This window comes from Acinonyx jubatus, chromosome B1, assembly GCF_027475565.1.
Source record: "Acinonyx jubatus isolate Ajub_Pintada_27869175 chromosome B1, VMU_Ajub_asm_v1.0, whole genome shotgun sequence".
In the NCBI taxonomy this organism is placed as follows: Eukaryota; Metazoa; Chordata; class Mammalia; order Carnivora; family Felidae; genus Acinonyx; species Acinonyx jubatus.
The window spans coordinates 14,040,219-14,065,327 of NC_069382.1; the positions used below are offsets into that span (position 1 = coordinate 14,040,219).

At 43.2% G+C, this 25,109-nt stretch overlaps 1 long non-coding RNA gene across 1 annotated transcript in view; it reads left to right on the forward strand.

Annotated features, from left to right (window-relative positions):
* Positions 1–25,109, forward strand: part of LOC128314319 (uncharacterized) — a 43,761-nt gene that overhangs the window by 11,309 nt on the left and 7,343 nt on the right. The window lies entirely within an intron of this gene.

A 25,109-nucleotide genomic window follows, 5' to 3' on the forward strand; every position in this document is an offset into this window, starting at 1 on the left:
GGGGGACAGAGGATCCGAAGTGGGCTCTGTGCTGTCACCAGAGAGCCCGAGGTGAGGCTCGAACTCATGAACCCTGAGATCATGACCTGAGCAAAAGTCAGATGCTTAACGGACTGAGCCAGCCGGGCTCCCTTAACAACATATATTCTTATCTCCAGAAAATAATCTGGCCTGGTGCTTGTGATGTACCTCTTGGTTGGAAGACACGATATTATTGCAATTGAGGCTGGGGGTGACACCGATCTGGGGACAGGTGCTTGAGGATCAATCCAGGAATGCAGCGATGAAGATAGTAGGTTATGTCACGTGGCAACAGTCCTTCAAACTCCTGACAAAGCTCAGTGGAAAACCCCCCAAAAATTCTGTGGTAGAGTGTTTTATTGTTTACAACTGCTCACTCCTCCTTTCTATAACAGCAGATTAGACATTCCTGCTTGTTGCATGTGACGTCATAGTAACTCCCCACCAGCAGGGGCAGGGTGTCCTCCACACCCTGTTGTCGTGTGGCCGGTGACACATGAGCAGACGTGGCCTGCACCTCGAGAGCAGGCGCTGTAAATGTGACTGCTTGCTTCTGCACCAGACTCCTGTTTCTGCCCTTCGCCATAGGATAGCGTGTTCCAGATCGGGGCTGCTCTCATAGCCGAGATCCAGGGTTGAGAAAACACAGAAAGCAGACAGCTCCAGATCAGAGCCACAGCCCGGAGCTGACTGTACAGACCCACGTGGAACATGAAGAAAGCCATAAAAATGATTTATATTATAAGAAACGGAGATTTTTTTTTTTTGTAGTTGCTTGTTTCTGCAACAAAGCTGACTATATAGAGAAGTCAATCAAAACTCTTTTTTTTTTTTAATTTTTTTAAATTTATTTTTGAGAGAGAGAGCACAAGCTGGGGAAGAGCGGGGCGGGGGGGGGGGGGCGCAGAGGATCTGAAGTGGGCTCTGAGCTGACAGCCGCGAGCCCGATGTGGGGCTCAAACTCACAAACTCGGCCTTTGACCTGAGCCAAAGTTGGATGCTCAACCGATGGAGCCACCCAGGCACCCCTCAAAATTCTTTAAACTGAAATATACTCTTTAATATGAGCCGTTAAATCCAATACTAATAGCAGTAGCAGGGAATTTATTGCAGAGGGAAAAAAAATTGCTTTGATTTTTGGTAGGAGTAGAATCTCCAATTACACAAACAAATGAGCAAATATTCACACCCCATGTCGTTATTTGCTGCCCTTCCGGTGACAGATTAGACTTCCACACATCACTGACATCAGGTACGGCCATGGGACTTGCTTTGACCTGTAAACTGTGAGTGAAACGGACATAGGACCCTTCTAAGCAGAAACCTTAATGAGGATAATTTGAACGGAAAAAGTTATCAGGAAGTGGAAACACAGTAAGAGATCTAAACTGATAAGTAACATGGACTCCCTTTGTTGATCTTTCATTGTTATTTTTTAAAGTTTATTTTGGGAGAGAGAGGGGGAGAGAGAAGGCATAAGCAGGGGAGGGGCAGAGAGGGAGGGAGAGAATCCCAAGCAGACTCTGCACTATTAGCACAGAGCCGGACGCAGGGTTCCATGCCACGAACTATGAGACCATGACCCGAGCTGAAATCAAGAGTCAGACGCTTAACCGACGGAGCCCCCCAGCTGCCCCTCTTTGTTGATCTTTTAAAGGAGAGGTGTCACCAGATGTAAATCTTCTGGCTGGTCAGCAGCAGCCTCACTGGTGGTATTTCCTTTAGGAATTCTTGTCTTAGTTGTACATGTCCAGAAACTTCATCCTAGTGTGACAGACAGATTAGCTACGTGGAGAAAATGGCTGACGCTAACACAATCCACAAGGGGTCAGGTCTAAATCAGATCCTTGGTGTCTTGGTCTATGAAGTACAGTAGCCTTTCCGGCGCCCCAAATCTTCCTTTCCAGTTCCTCTCCAGCACGAAGCGTATGCACTCATCTCTAACAAGGGATCCGGAAATGTAGGGAGGAAATCTCTGGGTACGTGTGGAAAAGACGAGGCAAACAGCATCAAGTGTGTTTAAAGGAAGCCGCTTGGTGGTGTGTACCAGCCAGAGTCCCAGAAGTTTCCGCTATATTCTGAGGCTCCCTTTCTTTCTGTGCTCCAGAGTTGGACATTCTCCCTTCTCACTGACACTTTTCTGTAGGTGCGTTCATAACACTAATCATTTCTCAAGTACACAGTTGCTTTTCCAGTTCCTAGCGGGTCCTTTATTTCCCAGTTCGGAGACAGAGTAGAGAAAGCATGGGTGTTGGAGCCAGACAGACACGGGTTCCAATGTAGCCTCTCCCATTGATTGGCTGTGTGTTTCTTCGCCAGTCTGAGCCTGTATCTTCAACCGCAAAAAATTAGGGTATTACTATCTTAATCTCAGGGTTATTGTATAGGAGTCCAGCCTAGCTGGTGCACACAAATGCAAGGTTTCCTTTCTTTCTATCTGTATTAAAACGTAATGCAAAATCATCTCACAGTGATGATCACAGCAATAACACTAACCCTTCCCGAGTCCCACTGTGTTACTCATGCCATGCCGGACACTTTTGTTAACTATGCTCTGTGTAACTCAAAATGATCATTTAATCCTCTTTTCCTTTTCTTCTCCGTGCTACTGTTGTATGCCTCCGTTTTCTCTAGAAGCTAGAGATTTTTTGTAGCTCAAATAGCTCTTAATGCTGATGAAAACCTCCATGCTCTGTCCTATCTTTTATTTATTTATTTATTTATTTTTTAATTTATTTTTTATTTTTATTTTTGAGACAGAGAGAGACAGCATGAACAGGGGAGGGGCAGAGAGAGAGGGAGACACAGAATCTGAAACAGGCTCCAGGCTCAGAGCTGTCAGCACAGAGCCCGACGCGGGGCTTGAACTCACAGACGGTGAGATCATGACCTGAGCCGAAGTCGGACGCTTAACCGACCAAGCCACCCAGGCGCCCCTCTGTCCTCTTTTAATTACAAAGCCTCTTATCTGCACAGTTGGATTCTTTGCGAAGCACCCTTTCTATGATCTCACGGCTCTGGCCAAGAGTTTACAATGGCTCCTGAGTGTATATGTATCAGGCTGAGAGACAAACTCCGGACTCCCCAGCCCCACCGTCACTCCTTGAACATTCCCAACTTTCCGCCTAAGGGTTCCATGCCATCCACCTCCCCGCACGAACACACCCGCATCTCACTACTGATTTCCTTTATGTGAACTCTCTTTATGCTCTTCCTCTGCCTCCAATAAGGTTTCTTTCCGTATTTCCCTTCTTTGAAACCTTGCACTTTCTTTCAAGTCAAATTCGAAGTCACAGAAACTTTCTAAGGGTAACCGAACCTCAACCTACATAATTAATATTTGTTTTGCTTTGAAAAATCTCCCCCTGTCCCTCTCAGGTAGACAGGTTACACAGCTCCTCAGTCACCGAAGATTATAGCCCCCCAAGGAGAAGGAAATTGTATTCTATTACTTTAGTGGGTTTTTTTCCCCCATCTCTGAGCCTAATCAGAACTAGAGAAAACAGTAGGTAGGTACTTAATAAGTGCAGGAATGAATCACTAGTGTAGTGATCAGTGAGCCATGAAACTGTTTACCACAAAAACTTCTTGAATACCAAAAGAGTTCAACTCAGATTTGTGAATAAAGTTTTGCTCAATTTATACATGCTATGTATAGGGTTAATTTTGTTTTAAAATTCATGCATAGTTTTTAAAATGCATGTGTTTTTAAGAGCCAGCCTACTTAAAAAGATTCTAAGAATTCGCAATCAAGCCACATAAAGAATGATTAAAATGTGAATCGTTTAATAAGAATCATGTAGGGAAGGAGGGAGATAATTGTATAGTTTCATCTCCAGACTGTTGAAGGGTTGCCTTCCTGAATGTGACCTTTTGGTCTCTTGGAACCTAACGTAATTATGCATATGAATATATACTTTGCACAAGATAAGAGAATGACACCCAGTCAAGATGTTTTTTCCACCATTGTTTGTCGTATCTTTAAAAAGCATGTATAAGGGCAAATAAGTTATATAGCTTATTTTTCAATATAATCGTAAGGCACAGCATCCCGTCCGTAACCTTCTTCTATGTGCTGATTTGTGTGAATGGAGGGGATAGCTGTAAACAACTTTCCACGAGAGACTGTGGAAAACAAAATAGCTGTGGCTTGGAACCTTCCTGGCGCTTACTGGGGGACAAAAGCAATGGCATGAGTAAAATATTCATCGCTTACACCCTTCTCTGATTTTAGTATGGGCGTTATGGACATACCAGCATGTGGTCTGACTACTTCTAGCTCACGGATTCCTGGGCCAAGTTCTAGGCTGAGGACAACGTAAATGAAGCCCAACTTTAGCTCTGAGCTTCATGGCAGCCGAGGAAGGATGAAGATTTGGGTGTCTTTTGTGATTTGACATTGAAAAAAACCACCAGGTCTTTAAGGGATGAACGTCTTTTCCATATCAAACTGAGAAAAGCTGGTCCTGGGACCCCGAGCCGCGAAGGCAGGGAGTTCAATGAAGATTTCAAGAACAGATGGCCTTTCTTGTGAACAGACAAGAGCCTAATGTGCCAAAATAATTCTGAGAAATATTTTGACAGGGAGTTCAAGTGAGTTAATCCTTTAAAGCCATATCCTGATATAGCCATAATAAGAGGAAGTCATTAAGAGGGACTTAGTGGGTTATTTGGTTTTGTTTTTTAAAGCTGAAAATGGGGTGAAAGAGATTGAAAACAGAGTTTCACGAAGTCCAGGTAGCAGAGCGTTCTTTTTTTCAATTTTTCTTCTCCTTTGTTCTATTTTGGCTGATTTGTGGATTGAAAAGTAAATTATTTATGTCACACTTTGTTACCAGAAATGAGTGAAACACGTTTGACTACCGAATGCTTCTGCGGCGTTTGCTTCCCGGGATGGGTCAGGTGTCTCTTCCTACCTATTTGGCCACGGGGGCACTTGTAAGGGAGCCCACCTCAAGTCAGTACAAAACACGGGCTCCAGCCCAGCAGAGCACTGGAAGATGACCTTTGGTCTGGGCTGAGTTGTTTCTGTAAGTTGCCTTCTCTTTCCTCCCGGGGCTTTGCTCTCCCAGTGGACTCTCACCATCTCCTCGCCTCTGCGTCTCCCAATCCAGACCGCGGGACGGGCCGTTCCACTTTGGGACTCCACCCCAAACTTGGCCGAAATAATCTTCCCTTGGCTCCCCAGAGCATCCATGCATTCATTGGACGATAATTAATTCAGCATGATCGCTGTGCTGGATCCTCTCCTAGGTCTTGAGCCGCAGCGATGAACGAAGCAGAAAGAGTTTCTCCCTAATGGAGCTGCCCTTTTAGCGGGAGAAGGTACACTAAGCGTATAAATAGAAAAGACATTGATTGTTAGTCATAAGTACCATTAAGAGCCTGTGCAGTGTTTACACGAAGAGCTTGCATATATTAAGGGAGAATAAGAAGAAAAGATGATAGGAGACACAAATAATGAGGTATTTACATATGAAGTCTTACAAAGCAAAGGTTTTTGTAGTTTCAAAGAGCTGGCACTTTGCCACCCACCTGTCTTTCTAGTATTTGGACTCAGCCACCTTGCTGGTTGAGCCCTCAAATGTTGCTCTGATGCCTGTTTTGTCTCCTAGATTCAACACTTTTCTCTTTTCAAACATCATTGCCAAGAAGCCCTCCGTTTCAAACAAATCAATGACCCGGTAAATTATCTAATCCCGTCCCAAGCTCCACCGATCACTGGTATAGTCTCAGAATGCCCAAGTGGAAAATGTTACGTGGGGCATGTCACCACCAAGGACTTGGAAATGAGGCGAATAGCCAATGAGGAGAAAACGAAAACTTCCAAGGCACTGGAACAGAGAGATGCAAAAAGCTCTTTGGTGACTGTCGGGCTGGTTAAAGACGAGTAACACAACAGAAGATGTTGGCTTATCTAAAAATGTGTCACTGTAATCTGGGGGTTTGTTAGTAGAGAGGGCCAGAAAACAGTGGTCAGAAAGGCTGGTGTTGGCAGTGTTGTCCGTGGACAGGATGCAGAGTCTTAACCTGGCAGGTGTACCCATCGGTTATAAAAATGAAGGCACCAAGAATGAAAACTTGTTGAACATTGGAATCATAATCTCCCTTGCTCTAAATCTACGCTCATCAAAAAATCTTCTGTGGTTTGTTTTCCCAAGTCCACAGAGGAAACAAGATCTTTGTGATCTCTGGGCTCACTTGTTAGTTATATTTTTTTAAAGAAATGAGTAAATTGGAATTGTTATTAATGTAATTTAATGCCTCGTCAGTCCCCTCTGCCCCTCCACACTCCCCCACCCCATCCCGTCCAAGTCTGATCAAATCTGGAGCACTGACCAAATCTAGTTTTGTTTTTTTTTTTTTTAACGTTTTATTTATTTTTGAGACAGAGAGAGATAGAGCATGAACGGGGTGGGTCAGAGAGAGAGGGAGACAGGCTCCAGGCTCAGAGCTGTCAGCACAGAGCCCGATGCAGGTCTCGAACCCACAAACTGCGAGATCGTGACCTGAGCCGAAGTCGGACGCTTAGCCGACTGAGCCACCCAGGCGCCCCCAAATCTAGTTTCTAAGTTCCAAAGAGCTCTGGGCTACGTTGGAAATTCATTTGATCATTCCTTCAGTCAACTGAATATTTTTGAAAACGTATAGCTCAAGCACTGTGTTTAGGAATATAGCATAGAGCAAAACAGATATGACCCTGATGGCCAGAGAGCTTTTAGGCCAATAGGTATGATCAAACATGACAAGGATTTCTTGGCCATCAACGTGCAGAAGAAAAGAAAACTTTTGAGTCTAGGAGAAATTATTAGGTTCAGGGGGGCCTTCTGGCGCAAACAGTACCTAAACAGAGACTGGAAGCAGGAGTTCGTGCAGCGAACAGGGCAGGAAGGGGAAGAAGATAGCCAAAGAAGCACAGGGCAGGAGGACAAGATGAGGGTAACAGAGAGAAGCTGTTAGCCTGGCTTCTTAAATGCCGGGAGCCCAACCAGGGGGCAGACAAAGGGCTTTGTGCTCAAGGTTTATGGAGTTTGGGCTTTATCCTCGGGAACCACTGCATAACTTAGCAGTGATTAGACTCACATTTTGGAAAGATCTCTGGCCATGCAGGAATGACACTAGGGAAGAGCGAGGGGTGAGAGTAGACAATCTGAGGCAGGGAAGTCAATCTGAAGTCACCTATTGTCATCTGTGTGAGAAATGATGGTGGTCCAAGGGAGAAACAATGGCATGAAGGGAGAGGTACATGGATTTGAAAGACATTTCAGAGGTAGAGCTGAGTCTGGGCAGGCTGCTGGCTTGGCCAACCGAGTGGATGGTAAGGGAACCCCCTGAGCCGGATGCTGATCTCCTGTTTAGACTTTTCTTAAACATACACAGAAGGATGTGTACATATTGACAGAAGGGTCATCTCCCAGTAGAGAACACAGAGGAAGGAACAAAGTTCAAGATGGAAATGACCAGCCCATTTTAGGACTTGCCTAACCGTAAATGGGAAAGCCACTGACGCACCACTGTTCAGTATGGAAGCACCTGGAAAAAGAGCACTCACTGCTTCTTTCTCTGGGGACCCAAGGAGACAGAAACTTCCTAAAAGTGAGAGGCCAGATGATAAAACTGGGCTCTGTGCTGACAGCTCAGAGCCTGGAGCCTGCTTCGGGTTCTGTGTCTCCCTCTCTCTGCCCCTCCCCTGCTCACACTCTGTCTTTCTCTCTCTCAAAAACAAATAAAGATTTAAAAACATTGTTTTTTTAAAAAAGAGAGAGATTTAATGTCTTAAATTTAATATTTTAAGATCTTCATTCCTATTTTAAGATCTTCATTAATTTAAGATATTGGTGAGTGTAAGATATTTAAGCAAATAAGTATCTTAAGTGTACTTTTGTTCCTTTATATTCCTGTTCCTTCCAAAAGGTTGGGCTTCAACATTCACCATTTTCTCTCTTTGAGTATTTCATTGCCTCTTTTACCATGTCGGCCTTTGGTGGGTCTCATACTGCTCTTTACTGTGTGTCTCATACAATCCTTTTCAAGGTGACGTGGCTGCTTGGCTTTTCGACCTTCAAATTCCCGGGTTTATTTACTTTACTGAGCTTGGTTTTGCATACTATCTCCTTCATTTCATCTTAAAAACTTCCTTTGTTCCTGGTGACTTACTGAATTCTGCACGTTTTTAGCTACCCTACACCACCCCCCCCCCCCCACACCGCCGTCCATCTTGAAAGGCTGTTGTCTTTAGGCGACGGTTTTATCTGTGTGCCCACATCAGCATTCCAAATACTAACTCCGAGATTAGTATCTTTGCAGGTTTCAAGGATTAGCTTTTCAGCCTCTCTGGTATATGTAGTTTTAATTGTCAAGAAAAAAAATAATTAAAAAAATAATTAGATACTACTACTTTCACTCCTTGTCATGGATTTGAATTTGATGTTCAAGCGTCATGAAAGAAAAATACAGACAATGGAATGTGTGTAGAAGAAAAACAATTGATGGGATGCTTTTGTTAACGGTAATTGTCGGGAAGATACTAGCATTACTTAATAAGCTTCTGGTGGTCTTTCTATCGGGGAGGCGAAAAGGGGCATTTCTAAATCAACGTTGCCAACTTCACGCGGGCTCTCAGAACTGCCTGCAAGTCTTAATGTTTCCTGGTTCACTCCCTTTCCCTCTCCACTCAGCGACTGCTTTGAAAACTGTCCTGCTTTCCTCATACCTCTCGTCCCTACACCTCCCTTCTCCTCCTTGGCCTCTGTGAGCAAATTGAAGTCATCTTCCAGGACTTTTCTCAACTTGCAGTAAATTAATTACCTGGCACCCGAATGTAGCCTCCTTGCACAGTAGCAATTTATTTTCCTTTCTGAAGCTTTCATCCTTTGGACTCTAAATACCAGGATTCTTTAGTGCTTTGTCCTAAACTCTGTTCATCTTCTTTACTTTCCTTGGGAAATAGCAGCCCAGCCAAAAGCTCCAATCGCTCTCTGTATGCTAATGACTCCCAGCCTGACTTCTCCAAACTCTTTTCCCCACTGGATCTTCCTTACTTCTCCACGTGAAAGGTCTGAAAAATTTCTCAAGTTCAATTTGTCCAAGGCTGAATTCATTGTCTCCTTGCTTAAAGCTGGGCCTTTGCCATCATTCCTTAGCTCACGGACAGGAGCCACTATGCTGGTGCACAAGTAGGAACCTAGGTGTCGACCCCAATCTAATTGCTTGTCTTTACCTTCCGAATTTAACACAATATAATTCTGCTGATTTAGCCTCCTAAACAGGTCTTGATTTTTCTTCCACTGTCACATGCAAGTCTAAACAAATCCTAAGGAACTTCAACGAAATCAGGTAGCATACAGGTTTTCTGAGGTCCCCTTTCTCTTGAAACTATCCTGCTACCCTCATATTTAACTAGTATGAGTACCAGTGGCCATGGGTTTCCATAGCATCTAATAGTGAACCAGGGGGTAACAGTAAAATAATTGCCTAATGGCTGTACATTATAAGCAAAATGAATACAGTAAAACCTTGGTTTGTGAGCATAATGCGTTCTGGAAACATGCTTTTAATGCAAAGCACTTGTATCTCAAAGTGAATTTCAAGAGCCACTGGTTCAGTTGTGATCATGTAACATTTGGTGTCACAGACTACCCATATTGCAAGACATCGCTCATCTATCAAGTTAAAATTTATTGGAAACGTTTGCTTGTTTTGCAGAATACTCGCGGAACAAGTTACTCACAATCCAAGGTTTTACTGTATTTCTAATACTGTAATCCCCGATTCTTGCATTATTTCATTGGTTACGTTTTACTTAAATTGTATTCTGAATAAGGGTGACATTAAAAAAAATTCATTGTGCAATTGACAATAATTAATTATGTAGTGGCGAGAGATGTGGGCTGTAAAAGATTAAAATAGGCTTAGAATTGTACACGGAGCACATTTTTCAAAAGCGACTGCACCAATAAACAAAGCATGAAGGCAAAATTGTATTTTATGTAACCTTAATTTAAAGCTAAGGGAAAGGTAAATACTCAATGAAAACCTAAACAAAGCATGTCCTCTGATGAGGAAATATGTATTATCAAAGGGATCGCAGCAAGCAATGCGGTCACAATACGCAAGTAATACATACAATTAAATAGTCTTTTCATATCTTAAAGTGCTCTCTCCGAGAGAGGTCATCAAGTGAGTAGGAGTGGTTGTAACGTGAAAACCTCTCCCTCCCAGCAGTGCAGCCTGGGCACCCAAAAGCTCTTCATTACCACAACGAATGCCCAACCACGAGTAACCATGACAACAGCCTCTACAATGGTTAGCGGTATGCCTGTTAGAAAAAGATACAGTTCAAGGTCAAACTCCACATTTGTGAAGAAGCCTTACCCTGTTCCTCTGCACAAACTTTCCGCTGAACAGCAGCCACAATTTGAGGTTCCCTCTGCCTTGAGGGTGTTGGTCAAATACCCCTGCTGGCTGCCCTCCCGTGGGTCCTACAGGACTTCCTCTTTCTGTCCTTTCTATCTTGGACCATTGGGGTACCTCCATTTCCCGGAAAGCCCTCTGTTGGGGCCAGAGTTGGGATGACAGCCATGAAATCCTTTCACTTAGTCTCTACGGCGTTGAACCCACTGTGCCTGGTGGCTCCCGCTGTGGGCCTCAGTTGTGGACAAGGCCTTGGTTGGATTCCCTCCTCCCAGAGCTGGGATCAAGCCTACCAAGATACCGAGGAGGAATGACAGCCTGGGATCCTTCCAGTTTGTGAAATCTTTATTTCAATGCTTTTGAAATGGAATGAAGCATTTATTTCAATAGATTCCCTTCCCACCTCCTCAAGATTTGGAACCTACCCATGCTTCCACAACACCACAGGGTTTATTCAACCTACATCATAGCCTATTGCATTTATGACCTTACTGGCAAGTTTGATAAAGGTGGGGATATGCTTTGAACTGAAAGGCATGGTTTAGCAAGGTGAAAAGGGTGAAAAATCTCCTGGTTTGAGAAGATGCTTCACCCAAGCCCAGGGCTGATTTGAAAGATGGCCCATCCTCATTCCTTACCGAACAGTTACGAACTCTGGTGCCAAGACTGAGGGGAAAAAAGGATGTTCCTCTTTCTCTTCTCTGCCTTCTTCCTTTCCATTGTGTTTGGCCACACTGTGGTCAAGTGGCAGTGGTTTTTTTGTTTTGTTTTGTTTTGTTTTGTTTTTTTTAACGTTTATTTATTTTTGAGAGAGAGAGACAGGGCACGAAGAAGAGAGGAAGACACAGAATCCGAAGCAGGCTCCAGGCTCTGAGCTGTCAGCACAGAGCCCAATGCGGGGCTCGAACCCATGAACCATGAGATCGTGACCTGAGCTGAAGTGGGACGCTCAACCGACTGAGCCACCCAGGCACCCTATTATGTTTATTTTTATGATCTGAAACTTTCCACTAGACCATAAACTCCTAGAGAACAGCGTCTTTCTTTTGCTCACTTTATTTATCGCAAATGTCCAAAATGGTGCCTGGCACGTTGTAGGTCTTCGATAAATATTTAAGCAAGTGAAGAATGAATTGAAATAAAGCCTTCATGAAACTTTTCCTATGTGGAATACGTGCACATATTTTCTCATCTCATCTATCAAAAAAAAAAACAAAACAAAACAACTGGCCAAGATCCAGGATGCTTCTGAGACGATGCTACAGAACTTAGCAATAGAAGATGGGCATGAGGGAGTCAGGGGAGAGGGTAAGCGGGGGCAAGAGGAGTGTATCCAATAAATATCGTAGTGGTTTGAAAATATATCCTTTTTTTAAAAGTTTATTTATACTTTAACTATTACTAGTTCTTTTTCCTCTTACACATTATATATTTACCATGACTCACATTTCCAAGCCTGTATGAACAAGTTTCATCATTCCTGCGGTTATTTATTTATACCCCATGTATAGTCCTCAGACTAAGAGAAGGAGACTGAGCTCACTTCTAGAGCTGACTAGAGGCAGCCAGCTCATCTCACTGCCCACGAGACGCGAATGAATTATGTAAGAATTTAATATTGGATATTTTCCCCTCCTAATAAAACTATTTAATTTGTACTTGTGTATTGCTGAAGGTTTTCTGGTTGATACGAGAGACAGCGTGCGTACGTGTGTACATGTGAGTGGGGGAGGGGCAGAGAGAGAGAAAGAGAGAGAGGGACAGAGAATCCCTAGTAGGGTCTGCGCTGTCAGCACCAGAGCTGATGCAGGGCTCGATCCCATGAACCGTGAGATCATGACCTGAGTCAAAATCAAGAGTTGGACACTTAACCGGCTGAGCCACCTATACACCTCAGTCTTAGGTTTTCTATATTGATTACATGTAGTGGTGATAATATTTTGGATATATTGGATTATATAAAATGTATTACTAAAATTAATTTCACCTATTTCTTTTTTTCTTTTTCAAACGTGGCTACTAGGAAATTTAAAATTACATTTGTGGCTTCCACATATCTATTAGCGCTGAGCTAGAGGCTGGTTTAGAGTCTCTTGGGACTAATTCCGTGCCCAGTTACTTCAATTAGCACACTTGATCTCATCCGCACTTGTGTGAGCCCTTCTCTGTGGCTTAACCACCTCCCTTAAACAGCGTCCAAGCAAGCAATTGGGTGTTAGCAGGGATTAGTAGGGCTGGCTTCTGATTACAGCCTTCCCTGACATGGGAGCCGGCTGCAGAGAGGTTACTGGACATGCTGAAAAGTTATCTGCCTTCTACCAGGGGAACCGAATTAAATCCCAGGGCCGGTCCAGGCAGGAGGTCAAGGCCATAGACTACCCAACTGAAATGATAACTCCAGCCTCGAGCAGAAAATGTTCTTGTCAGAAGTAGCAGGATGAGGGGGTCAACAGGAAAAAAAGTCAACTAAAAGCATTTTAACTTTGTGATTCCAGGGTTAAAATTATATTTCACTTGTCCCCATTCGGCTACGCAGTTGGTATTTCCTGGGCTCTCAGTGATGGCATATTTTTCATGGCTTGGTCACTGGGAGTTCCTCTATACTGTGCCTTCCATTTTAGTCAGAGGGAATTTTGTTTTACTTTAGTCTTTTGGTGACCTGTAGAGTCATGAGTCCCTACCACATTTAAAGCAGCTTGTTAACATCAAATTATTCCCAAAGCAATGCAGAAGAATACAATATAGGGAAATTTATGTTTATTCCTTTCACAATTCATTTTTCTTTAATAAACCATGACTTTTATTTTTTTAATGTTTATTTGTTAGAGAGAGAGAGAGTGAGCAAGCTTGTGCAGAGCGTGGGGGAGGGGCAGAGAGAGAGAGAGAGAGAGAGAGAGAGAGAGAGAGGAAATCCCAAGCAGGACCCATGCTATCAGCGCAGAGCCCCACTTGGGGCTTGATCTCATGAACTGCAAGATCATGACCTGAGCTAAAATCTAAAGTCAGAGGCTTAACGGATTGAGCCACCCAGGCACTCCAAACCATGTACTTTTAAATTCCAATTGACATCGATTCCCAAGGAGGAAAGTTTATTTTATTATTTAACTTATTTATTATGGAATCTTTCAAACATACACAACAGAAAGGAGAGTAGTATGATGAGTCCACATGTGTCTATCATGAAGTTTCAACGATTGTCAAAATAATCCCAATCCTGTGTCATTTGTTTCCCCAATTTATTTCCTTCTTTTTTCTTGAGCATTTTGAAGCAAATCTCAGATAACACGTCTCTTATAAACACTTCAGTGTGCATGTCTAAGTGATAAGAAGGGCTTTTGAGAGACATAACCACTCTGACATTTACCACTTGAGAAGATTAATAACCACTCCTTAGGGGGAAAAATGTGTAATTATTTGTGGTGACCGGTGTTAACTAGACTTGGTAACCACCTCACAATATATGCAAATATTGAATTAATATGTTGTACACCTGAAACTAACATAATGTTTTATGTCAACTATGCTTCAATTAAAAAAAAAAAAAAAAAAAAAAAAAAGCTCATTCCCGGAGCACCTGGGTGGCTCAGTCGGTTAAGCATCTGACTTCAACTCAGGTCATGATCTCATGGTTCATGAGTTCAAGCCCTGCACTGGGCTCACTGCTGTCAGCACAGAGCCCCCTTTGGATCCTCTGTCTCCCACTTTTCTCTGCCCCTCCCCTTCCTGCTCTCTTTCTCTCTCTCAAAAATAAACAAACATTTTAAAACATAAAAACGAAAATAAACTCATTCCTTAATATAACCTAATACCCGGAGAATATTTGAAATGCTGCGCTTCATCTTAAAAATGCCTTTTATGCAGGTTACTTGCGTGAATCGGGGTCCAAACAAGTATCACGAATTGCATTGGGTTGCCATGTCTCTGAAATGCCCTTTATCCTACCACAATCCCTTCTCTACATGCTACCATTCAAGAAGAAAATGAGCCATTTGTCTATAGACTCTCCCACAACCTACTGCTGATTGTTTCCTCGTGGTATCATTCCACTTCTGTCAACTCCTGTATTTCTTGTAATTTGAGAGTTAGACCTAGAGATCTGAATGACAGGCTCAGGTTCAATTTTAAGGTCAAGAATCCTTCGTATGAGGTGCTGTGTCCTTCTTTTGGCATCGCATCATGTGGTACATAATGGTTCATTGTCCCACTGTCACAAAGGCCAGATTGATCGGTTTCTACCTCGTGTGTCGGACTGACGCCTCCATTATGAAGTTTCCCGCCAACATTTCATCTAATGGTTTTGGTCTTCATCAAAGAAAAACCATTTTATGCTCAGACTATGAGGATGAGTGGGGCCAGTATTTTTGACACAGGGCAGCCTCAAGAAGTTATAAAGGTGGCTATCGAAACATCCTTGGCTCAGGCATAGGCAATATCCTTTTCTCCATGGCTCCGTTCATTCTGCCTGTAGGGATGTTCATTCTCCCTGGAGGGATGTATGCTCGTCAGAGAAGGCCACTTGCCTGTGAGGGTATAACGACGTTATTCCAGCGTAAGGCCTCACCACAGGTTTTATATGATTTTAAATAAGGACAATAGGGTAGTGCATACGTGTCACACCTGTGTGTGTACAGGTAAAATCGGGAAATACTATCCTTTAGCTTAAAATAGTTCTTCTACTGTTTTGAGGGCTAAATGTTCTTTATTTGATGAAATTATGTTTACTGCCAGTGATAACTGGCCAAAGACAAACTCTGCAACTTTATTCTCCTGATCTGTAAAATCGAAAAGCCTCAGATAACAGGTTAAGATGATTCTCAACCTAGGAGGTATATGAGAGCTTCAGGGGATCATGAGCTTTCAATATTTTTCCAAGTGGAGCATAGGTTAGGAAAGAAAAGATTGAGAAACGCTAGTCTAAGAGACAATGGAATCAGCACGGGGAACATAAACTGTAGCAGATGCCAAAGGTGTCCATAATAGGTCTTCTTTTTGACCTATGATGGTCCACTTACTTTCAGCAACTCATTCAAAATAGTCACAATCAGATACCATCTCATACCTATTGGGATGGCAGGAATGAAAAAGAAATAGTAAGGAGCGCTGGCCAAGATATGGAGAAACTGGGGCCCTCATATAGCTGCTGGTGGGAATGCAAAGTGGCACAGCCAGTGTGGAAAATAGTCCGGTGGTTGCTCAAAAGGTGAACACAAAGTTACCATATGACCCAAGGTTTCAGTTACCCAAGGTCAAGAGCGGTCTGGAAGCACATGATCCTCTTTCTGACCAAGTGCCAGGAGGTGAATACTATCCTAATGCCAGGTCACGCCTACGTCACTCACCTCACGTCATCTTGTCACGCAAGCATTTTGTCACCTCACATCATCACAAGAAAAAGAAGGGTGAGTACAGAATAATAAGATAGTTTGAGGTGCAAGAGACATAACTTTTATTATGGTATATTGCTATAATTGTTCTAAGTTATTATTAGTTATTAATCTCTAACTGTGCCAAATTTATAAATTAAACTTTATCATAGGTATGTGTATATAGGAAAAAAGATAGTATAGATAGTGTTTGGTATTATCCGTGGTTTCAGGTGTCCATTGGGGGTCTTGGAACGAATCTCAGGTGGGTAAGGGGGGGATGACTGTACACATCCAAGAGAACTGAAAGCGTGTGTTTGCACAAAATCTTGTACACAAATGTTCAAAACGGCATTATAATAATGGCCAAAACGTTTTTCTTTTCTTAAGTGTATTTATTTTTGAGAGAGAGAGAGAGTGTGTGTGTGTGTGTGTGTGTGTGTGTGTGTGAGTGTGTGTGTGTGCATGTGTGAACAGGAGTGGGGACAGAGGGTCCAAAGCAGGCTCTGTGCTGACAACAGAGAGCCTGACGCGGGGCTCAAACTCACAAACCGTGAGATCATGACCTGAGCCAAAGTCAGATGCTTAACCGACTGAGCCACCCAGGCACCCCATAGCCAAAAAGTTTTAACAACCCAATGTCTATCGATTGGTGAATGGGTTAATAAAATGTGGTACAAGGGAATGTTATTCAGGAATAAAAAGAAATAAAGTACTGACACAGGCTATGACATGAGTGAACCTTGAAAACATTATGCTCAGTAAAAAAAGTCAGTCACAAAGGATCACATATCATATGATTCTATTTAAGTGAAACATCCAGAATAGTCAAATCCATTGAGACACAAAGTAGATTGGTGCCTAGAGCTATGTGCGTGTATGTGTGTGTGTGGGGGGGTGCTAGTGGATGGGGAATAGGGAATGATGGCTAATGTATATCGGGTTCCTTTGGGGATGAAATGTTCCAAAACTATTTAGTGATGGTTGCACAACTCTGTGCATGTGTGAAAAACCACTGAATCGTGCACTTTAAATGGGTGAATTACACAGCTTTGCAACATATTTTTATTATTATAAAAAACAAATAATAAGGCGCCTGGTGGCTCAGTCGGTTAAGCCTCTGACTTCAGTTCATGACTTTGTCATGAACTCACGGTTCGTGGGTTCGAGCCCCGCGTCAGGCTCTGCAGTGACAGCTGAGAGCCTGAAGCCTGCTTCGGATTCTGTGTCTCCCTCCCTCTCTCTGCCCTTCCTCCACTTGTGCTCTCTAGCCCTCTTAAAAATAAATAAATAAATTTAAAATCCATACATTAATAAATGAAAATAAAAAACAATTAACAACCAGCTTTTTGAATAAGGGCTGCTTTAAAGACATGAAACATTCCACCCACCTCCCTTATAGAATCTTAAGGAATTAGAGAATGCCAAAGTTAGAATTGAGTTTTCACTTGTCTGGTCTTTTAATCTTGGTATTGTCTTTCCTATCGTCTTTTCCATTTCCTAAATTTTAATTAAATTGATGGGAGTGCCCCGTTATTAACTAACAATGAAAGATGAATACCAGGTATTCATCTGGTATATAGAGCCACCAAAAAGATCAAATCAGACGAGAAGGCTGTTTAATGAATAAAGATTTAGAAAAAATGATGTTAGATCAACCCATCTCCTGAATTAAGAATAGAGAACATAGGGGCACCTGGGTGGTTCAGTTCGTTAAGCATCGCTCGACCCTTGATTTCATCTCGGGTCATGGTCTAATGGTCCTCAGGTTCATCGGGCCCCCGAGTCGGGCTCAGTGCTGAGCATGGAACCTGTCTGGGATTCTCTCTCCCTCTGTCTCTGCCCCTCCCCTGTTTATGTGCAGGTATGCATATGCCCCCCCCCCCCAAAATAAATAAATAAATAAACATTAAAAAAAAAGAATGGAGAACATAAAATCTCTTAGGGCATAGAACAATGAGTTATATTTTTCATTTTATGACCAGTTTTATTTTATTTTTTTTTAAGAGAAGATGAGAAGGTGAGCTGGGGACAGGAGCGGCCAGAGAGACCCAGAAAAGCCTAGTGTCCGTTTTGAATCTTGGAGACACAGTGTTCCTCGGGCCCGAGAACACCCCTTAAAATATAATCAAGTCAGGGTGGAAGGAACATAAATCTGTGAAAAACACCTCTCTTGAATTTTTAGTCAGAGTTAGCATATAAAGAGAGGAGACTGTCCCCCTAAATGACACGATCTAGTGATTGATAACATACGACCATACGACCAAAAGCATTTTAAACTACAGAAAGTGAGAATTCGAAATATGGAACGTCAAATACTAAGACCTAAGACGGATTCAAAATGCAGAGGGAGTGCATGGACAAAAACAGATCTCAGGTTATTATTCAAAACACCAGGTGATTCAGAGGGAAAGATAGGTAGAAGGTTCTGCACAGGCCCTTTCTGATTTAGGCTGAGCTAGTGTTCCTTTGACTCTCGAGTGTCATGAGGGAAGGCAGGGCAGCAGAATGAGATACAAAGTCACTCTAGAGAGAGAATAGGAGTCCTCCCAAAAGTGAACCAAATACATGGGGCACCTGGGTGGCTCAGCTGTCTAAGCATCGGACTTCGGCTCAGGTCATGACCTCACGGTTTGTGGGTTCGAGCCCCGCGTCGGACTCTGTGCTGACAGCTTGGAGCCTGGAGCCTGCTTCGGGTTCTGTCTCCTTCTCTCTCTGCCCCTCCCCCACTCGTGCTCTGTCTCTCTCTCTCTCAAAAATAAACATTAAAAAAAAAAAGTGAACCATAAACAAACAAAAAGACCAGACAATGTTGGCTTTTAACTGATCTTGAATGGCTCATCACCTGGAAGGCTCATGTCCCGTTGACCCAGGATCCAGAGGCAAACATTGCTCAGAAAATGGAGATTCCTGAAAGATGGTTGAAGCTCCGGTTATTTCAAGAAGCAGTTTCAGATGCTGCAATTTCCATTAGAGAAACACGAGAAAAAACAGGAGTGATCAAGACGGACATTCACTGGCAGTATTCATTTTTTTTGTTTACAGTGTTATTACAGCAGCATTGACTATGTTCCCTGTCATAACTTTCATCCCCGTGCCTGATTCGTTCCATCTCGGGAAGCCTGGACCCACCACCCCCCTGCACTCACTAGCAGTATTTTTAATTTGTGACCTTTTAAGATTATGCCCAAAAGATTTAAAAGCCCCATTGTGCTTTCATAAGTAAAGGCATATAATGCCTTTGTACAGGTCCTAAAGGCTTAAATGAAGTCAAATTCCGCCCCCAAATTCCCACCACCTTTTTATGGACTCCATGAACTAATTTGTTCAAATCCCTTCCCTTGTTTTGGCCGAAGGCATGTGTTAGAGGACCTCTTCCATCTTTCCCGCAAGCAGGCAGGAGACCATGTTGTCCAGCCTCTCGAAGGCCTCGGTCAAGTCACTGGAGACTCCATTTAAATTTAACACGCTGCAATCAATTCTGCTGAAAGATCGTGCCTGACAGTTTAAACAGTGTTATGTAAGAAGATGGCGCTCAATTTGGTGTTGTATCAATTTACAGTCGAGTTAGCGTATTTTCACATGTGCCATAAATCTTGGGGATCTGCCAGCTTTCAGCTGGATTTCTAAGCCTGTTTCCAGGCACACGCCCCCCCCACCCCCACTCCAACCCCCCCACCCCCAGGCTTCACCTTTCCCCAGTGCTGGAACAGCCCTCTTTAGACCCTTGCTTCAGAATCGGACGACACATCAGGGAAGAGCCGTAGTAAAGTTACAGAGCAGGAGAAGCATGAGAACCGGGCTATTTATAACCTTGCCCTTCTTAATTGTCACGTTCGGTATTAGGAGCATGGTCTTAACCTAAAGTTATTGGTCTAAGTGGCCCAGTTCTGAAGTGAGACTGTTCTAATTTTTAGAGTTACATTATAATTTATAAGAAGCCGTTAATACTTTAAAACCCAAATACGAAAACTTTTTATATCTTTTTTGACAGGATTCACACATCATACAATCCATTCATTTAAAGCCTATGATTCAATGGTTTTTTTCGTACGTTCACTGGGTTGCTCAACCATCATCATACTCTGATTTTAGAATGTTTTTGTCCTTTCTAAAACGAAGATTGTTCTCATTAGATGTTGCTTCCCTACCCCCCAACCCCACTCCCACCCCCCCACCAACTCAAGCCCCCAGCAACCATAAATGTACTTTCTGTCTATATACATTTGCCCATCTGTACGTTTCATAGAAATGGAATCATACAATATGTGATCTATTGTGACTGACTTCTGTCACTGAACATCATGATTTCAAGGTTCATCCACCTTGCAGCATGAATAACAGTATTTCTTTTATTTTTACTGCCAAATGAATGGCATTCCATTGCGTGAATATACACATCAGATTTATCCATTCATCGTCTGGTGAACGCTCAATACAAAGAGCTTATATAAGAAAAAAACAGGGGCTCGGATATACCCACGGGAGTTTATCTCAGATATCTGGTACACATGTTCTGCAAGAATTTCTAAATTCTAGTTGAAGTGTAATTTCCCGGGAAGGCTGGCTCTGAGTTATTGACACAGAGAATGAATTATAGAATGTGTAGCGTTTTATTCAGATCTTTCTGGATTAGGAGAGCCTTTCCTCTGACGTTTGGACACCACACTCCCAACAATCTCTGGTCCTACTTTACTATAGCGGAGGAGCATGTTCTAAAGAGCACTGCCATGGTCTTGACAAGCCTGTTAGTGACGCTTCAGCTAAGTCTGTGCGGTTTTTGCCTGGTGAGGTTTCAACCTGGATGTCCTAAATTGCCAGGAACTTCCAGACGATCCAAAACTAAACCCATTCTCTGGAGTCCAGCCATTTGCCAATTTGTGCAGAGCCGTGTAGCTTACCTGCCAATGATCATTTTCAAAAGTGACGCTCTCTCATTGTCTGAAGATGAGTACTTACAACGCTGGCTATAGCAGCAACGAGAGCAGATGAATCGTCACCATTATAACCGCCAGGTGAACGTTATCAACCACTGCATGAAAGAAATGCCGCCCTCGAAGCAGTTAGAGGCTGATTGGACTAATTGGAAGGACTTACAAATAAAATATAATAGCCTGGGATATGGAGGCGAGGGTGGGGGGCTGCACAGCGCCGCTCAGACACAAGCAACGAATGCCCTGGAAACTCAAGCGTTCCGTTTTTATGCTTGCTCCGCTAATGACACAGTGACACCAAGCTGTCACGTCTGTTTACTCCCCTGTAAATGCAGATGGTGTCATGATCGTCAGAATGGTGAACTGAAATAATGTATGTAAAAGTGCCTGCAATCTGGCAGCGTTCTATAAACCATTAACTGCATCTGACAAGAGCTACATGAGTCCAATTTGGCTTATGCTGAATGCCAATACAGCTTCTCTATTTTATAGAAATGAGTTCTAAGTCCTGATGATTGCAGTGGTTTTCAACAGAACAAGGTCTGTACAACATCATCGTTTAGACAGACCCATGAATGTCACTAGATGTTGATATGTATGGAACAGCCAGTTCAACTCAGTGGCACCCTAAGGATACAGAGTAAACCGTGCAGGACACAATTCCTGTTCTCAAGAAGCTTCTGGTGTCATGGAGTCAGGGTTACCCCTACTATGCATGAGCTCTGGGCAAATATTTCTTGCAAGTCCCTCGCCTGTATAAACAATCTGATTGAAAGAATGTACTACAAAATGTATGGACCCATCTGAGATATAGTGATTTACAATTTAGAATAATAGAGAAGAGGTATTAAAGTATTGGTTTATTGTGTGATCAGGGCATGTAAAGATTCTTCTTTTTAAAAAAAAATTTTTTTTAACATTTATTTCTTTTTGAGAGAGAGCGTGAGTGGGGGAAGGTCAGAGAGAGAGGGAGACACAGAATCCGAAGGAGGCTCCAGGCTCTGAGCTGTTAGCACGGAGCTCAACACGGGGCTCGAACTCATAAACCGTGAGATTATCACCTGAGCCGAAATCTGACGCTCAACTGACTGAGCCACCCAGGCGCCCCTGTAAAGATTCTTCTTGGTGTTCAAGCACCACCTCTTTTGTTCATGTCCGGGAATCATCTTTCTGTGTTCTCTATTGCCAGACGCCCCACTCTTGATTACATTTACATCTCCCGTCACAAGACGTACTCGTACTATTAACACTTGCAATATCATTTGTGGCTCTTCAGAACTTGTATGTATTGAAACAACAGAGATCTTCTCGTCTCTGCAGTTCCCCACACTGTTTATTTCACACCAGTGGCATCCTTATTCATGATGCTGTATCATTTGCTGGGTTGCCTGTGAACGCTGGCTTCTGATGACTCAATGTTACTGTGCTTTACGGGCAGTGACCACAAAGGCAAGCCTTACGTGGAATATGCAGGAAAATGGGAACAATAATTTGTTCTCTGGTCAGGTAAGCTCTTCTGTTTGGACTGTTATGACTTCATCACACATCATCCAAGTATGTCTTCTCTTTGTTCTTCAGACTCTAATCCCTACATTGTTAAAATGGGATCTCTGTGGTCTGTACCCCTCCCTTCCAGACGCTGCCACCAGCAGGGATGCTGGAGGGGCATGGGTAGGAAGAGAAGAGAGGGCCAATTTGTATAAGGAATGTCAGTCCTTTACCTGGCAAAACGGGCCACATATTGATTGGAAACAGGAGAGGACATTGAACAGAAGGGTCCATTGCATTGGAAGGGCCCATTGGCATTGTGGAGTAATGGTTCTGAAAGCCCATGGCGAAGATAGGCACAGCCACTTCTAGAGGGAGGACTTGTGACATGTATCAGGCAGAAGCCTATGGAGAAGATGGGATGACTGCCATGAGCGACAACCTGGGTGAGGAGGGTGGGGAGGCACACGGGGTGATGGATGCCTGTACCATCCCCTGTGGCCCTCAGGTCCTGTTTTTTTTTTAATGTTTATTTATTTTTGAGAGAGAGAGAGAGTGAGCTGGGGAGGGGGAAAGAGAGAGGGAGACACAGAATCCGAAGCAGGCTCCAGGCTCTGAGCGGTCAGCACAGAGCCCCACGCAGGGCTCGCACTCACAGACCGCGAGATCATGACCTGAGCTGAAGTCGGACTCTCAACCGAGCCACCCAGCGCCCCCGTCAGGCACTATTGATGGCAGTTGGCACCACACTGGGAAACAGGCAAGTGAAAGCCGGGACTGGATTCCTGAGCTTATGAGTTGGTTTCATATAAATGAAACCACATGACAAGCGGTCTTTCATGACTGGCTTCTGTCATGTAGAGTGAGTGGGTTAATTTTCTTCTGTCTCTACCTTAAAATTCTTTTTTTTTTTTTCCTGTGTAATTATCTTAAAATTCTTACTAATTTTATCTGTGGGCGTGGCTGCGTGGCTCAGTCGGCTGAGCATCTGACTTTTGATTTTAGCTCAGGTCACGATCTCACGGTTCATGGGATGGAGCCCTGTGTCCGGCTCTGCTCTGAGCATGGAGTCTGCTTGGGATTCTCTTCTCCTCACTCTCTGCCCCTCCCGGGCTCACATGCATGCTTCCCCCCCCCCCCAAAAATAAATAAGCTTAATAATAATAATAAATAATAATAATTTTGTCTGTGAATTTACGTTTTGTAAGTGAAGTCCTATGGAACAACTGAGTATGCATGCGAGCAGCAGAAATATGCCAGGGCCAGCCGCTGACTATTGGCTTGATGGCCAGGCACACGTGTGTGTAGGAATGCCTTGAGGACAGTTGGGGCACCATGAGGGTCTCCGGGGGGGCCAGGCCAGGCCCTGGGCCCCGATCGGTGGTGATGACAGCTGCAGTCACAGGAGAAAAGTGGCTCCATGGTGGGGAGGGGGTGCGTGCCAGGACCCGGGTGGGAGGCAGCCGGACCCTCCGTCTCCAGAGCCCGTCCCTGCAATGTCTGCACAAATATTAACTCTCCAGCCTGAGCACCAGGACAGGAACCTCAGGTGCCCAGGCAGTAAAGTATGTCGGTAAACTACTGCAAAAGAAAAGCATAAACATGGGAATTGCCATAAAGCATATCAGGAAGTTATTAGAATTCACAGAGAGTTTCCGATCTCCAGTTTTTTAGACTGCTGAAACACTGCAAAGCAAAGCAAATATCCACAGGCTTGGAAATTAAATTTAAAGGTCATTGCTCTCAACCGAAAAGAACACTGCTTTCATAAGAAGCTTCAAATGAACCAATTATTAATGAGGAAGAAAATTTTTAAATTAAATTTTCCTTGTAATTGAAGATACAATTATAGAATGCATAAATAAGTGTTTTAAGTTGTGTAAAAATCATGAAGCCAATTTCAAACACCTCCACGAGTTAGAGGACGTGCCAGAGAAAACCTTTAAATGCCAGTGTGTAAATTTAATATTTAATATTTAAAATAGAATTCTGATTTGTACGAGATTGATTTGTAGGAAGAGTTAAGTCTTTTTTAGAAAAAAATACTCTGTGAGAATCACCTCAAGATGTGCTAAACTTTATATTTCAAAATAATTTAGCAGAAATTGATCCCAACATTGTCACACGCCATAAATGCTCTTAAAGGAACTCCAGAAGTAGTTCAACCTCCTCAAAATTGTTTGTGATCTTGCATTTGCCAAGAGGGGCTGATACTGCTTTTGATTATATCGATTGAAAATGAAATTGCTATAAGTATAACTTCTGGTGGTCTAATCAGTGGATATACAGAAAAGGAAGCGAGAAAAATCTTACGTTAAGTCAAGAGTTAGCGTACTATGTAAAATTATGTCAGACAATGGGATGTTATTCAGCACTGAAAATAAATGAGCCATTAAGCCATGAAAAGACGTAGAGGAAACTTACATGCATATTTACAAAGTGGAAGAGGCTGATCTGAAAGGCTGTATATATCCTGTGAGTCTGAAACTGCCTAAAAAATAAAGTCTCTTTAAAAAAAGAGGGGCGGGGCGCCTGGGTAGCTCAGTCGTTGAGCTTCTGACTTTGGCTTAGGTCATGACCTGACTGCTTGTGAGTTCAAGCCCTGCATTGGATTCACTGCTGTCAATGCAGAGCCTACTTCAGATTCTTTGTCTCCCTCTCTCCCTGCCCCTCCCCCACTCATGCTCCGTCTCGTCTCTGTCTCTCTCTCAAAATAAATAAACATTAAAAAAAAAAAAAGAGTTGGACGCTTAACTGACTGAGCCACCCAGGCGCCCCTGGGACAGTCTGTCTTTAAGGGACTGAAACAAATAGTTAAAAAGCCAAAATGATCTCTTAGTAGCTTTAATTAATTTTGTTTCATTAGTTCTGCACTCTTCATGCTCCTTCC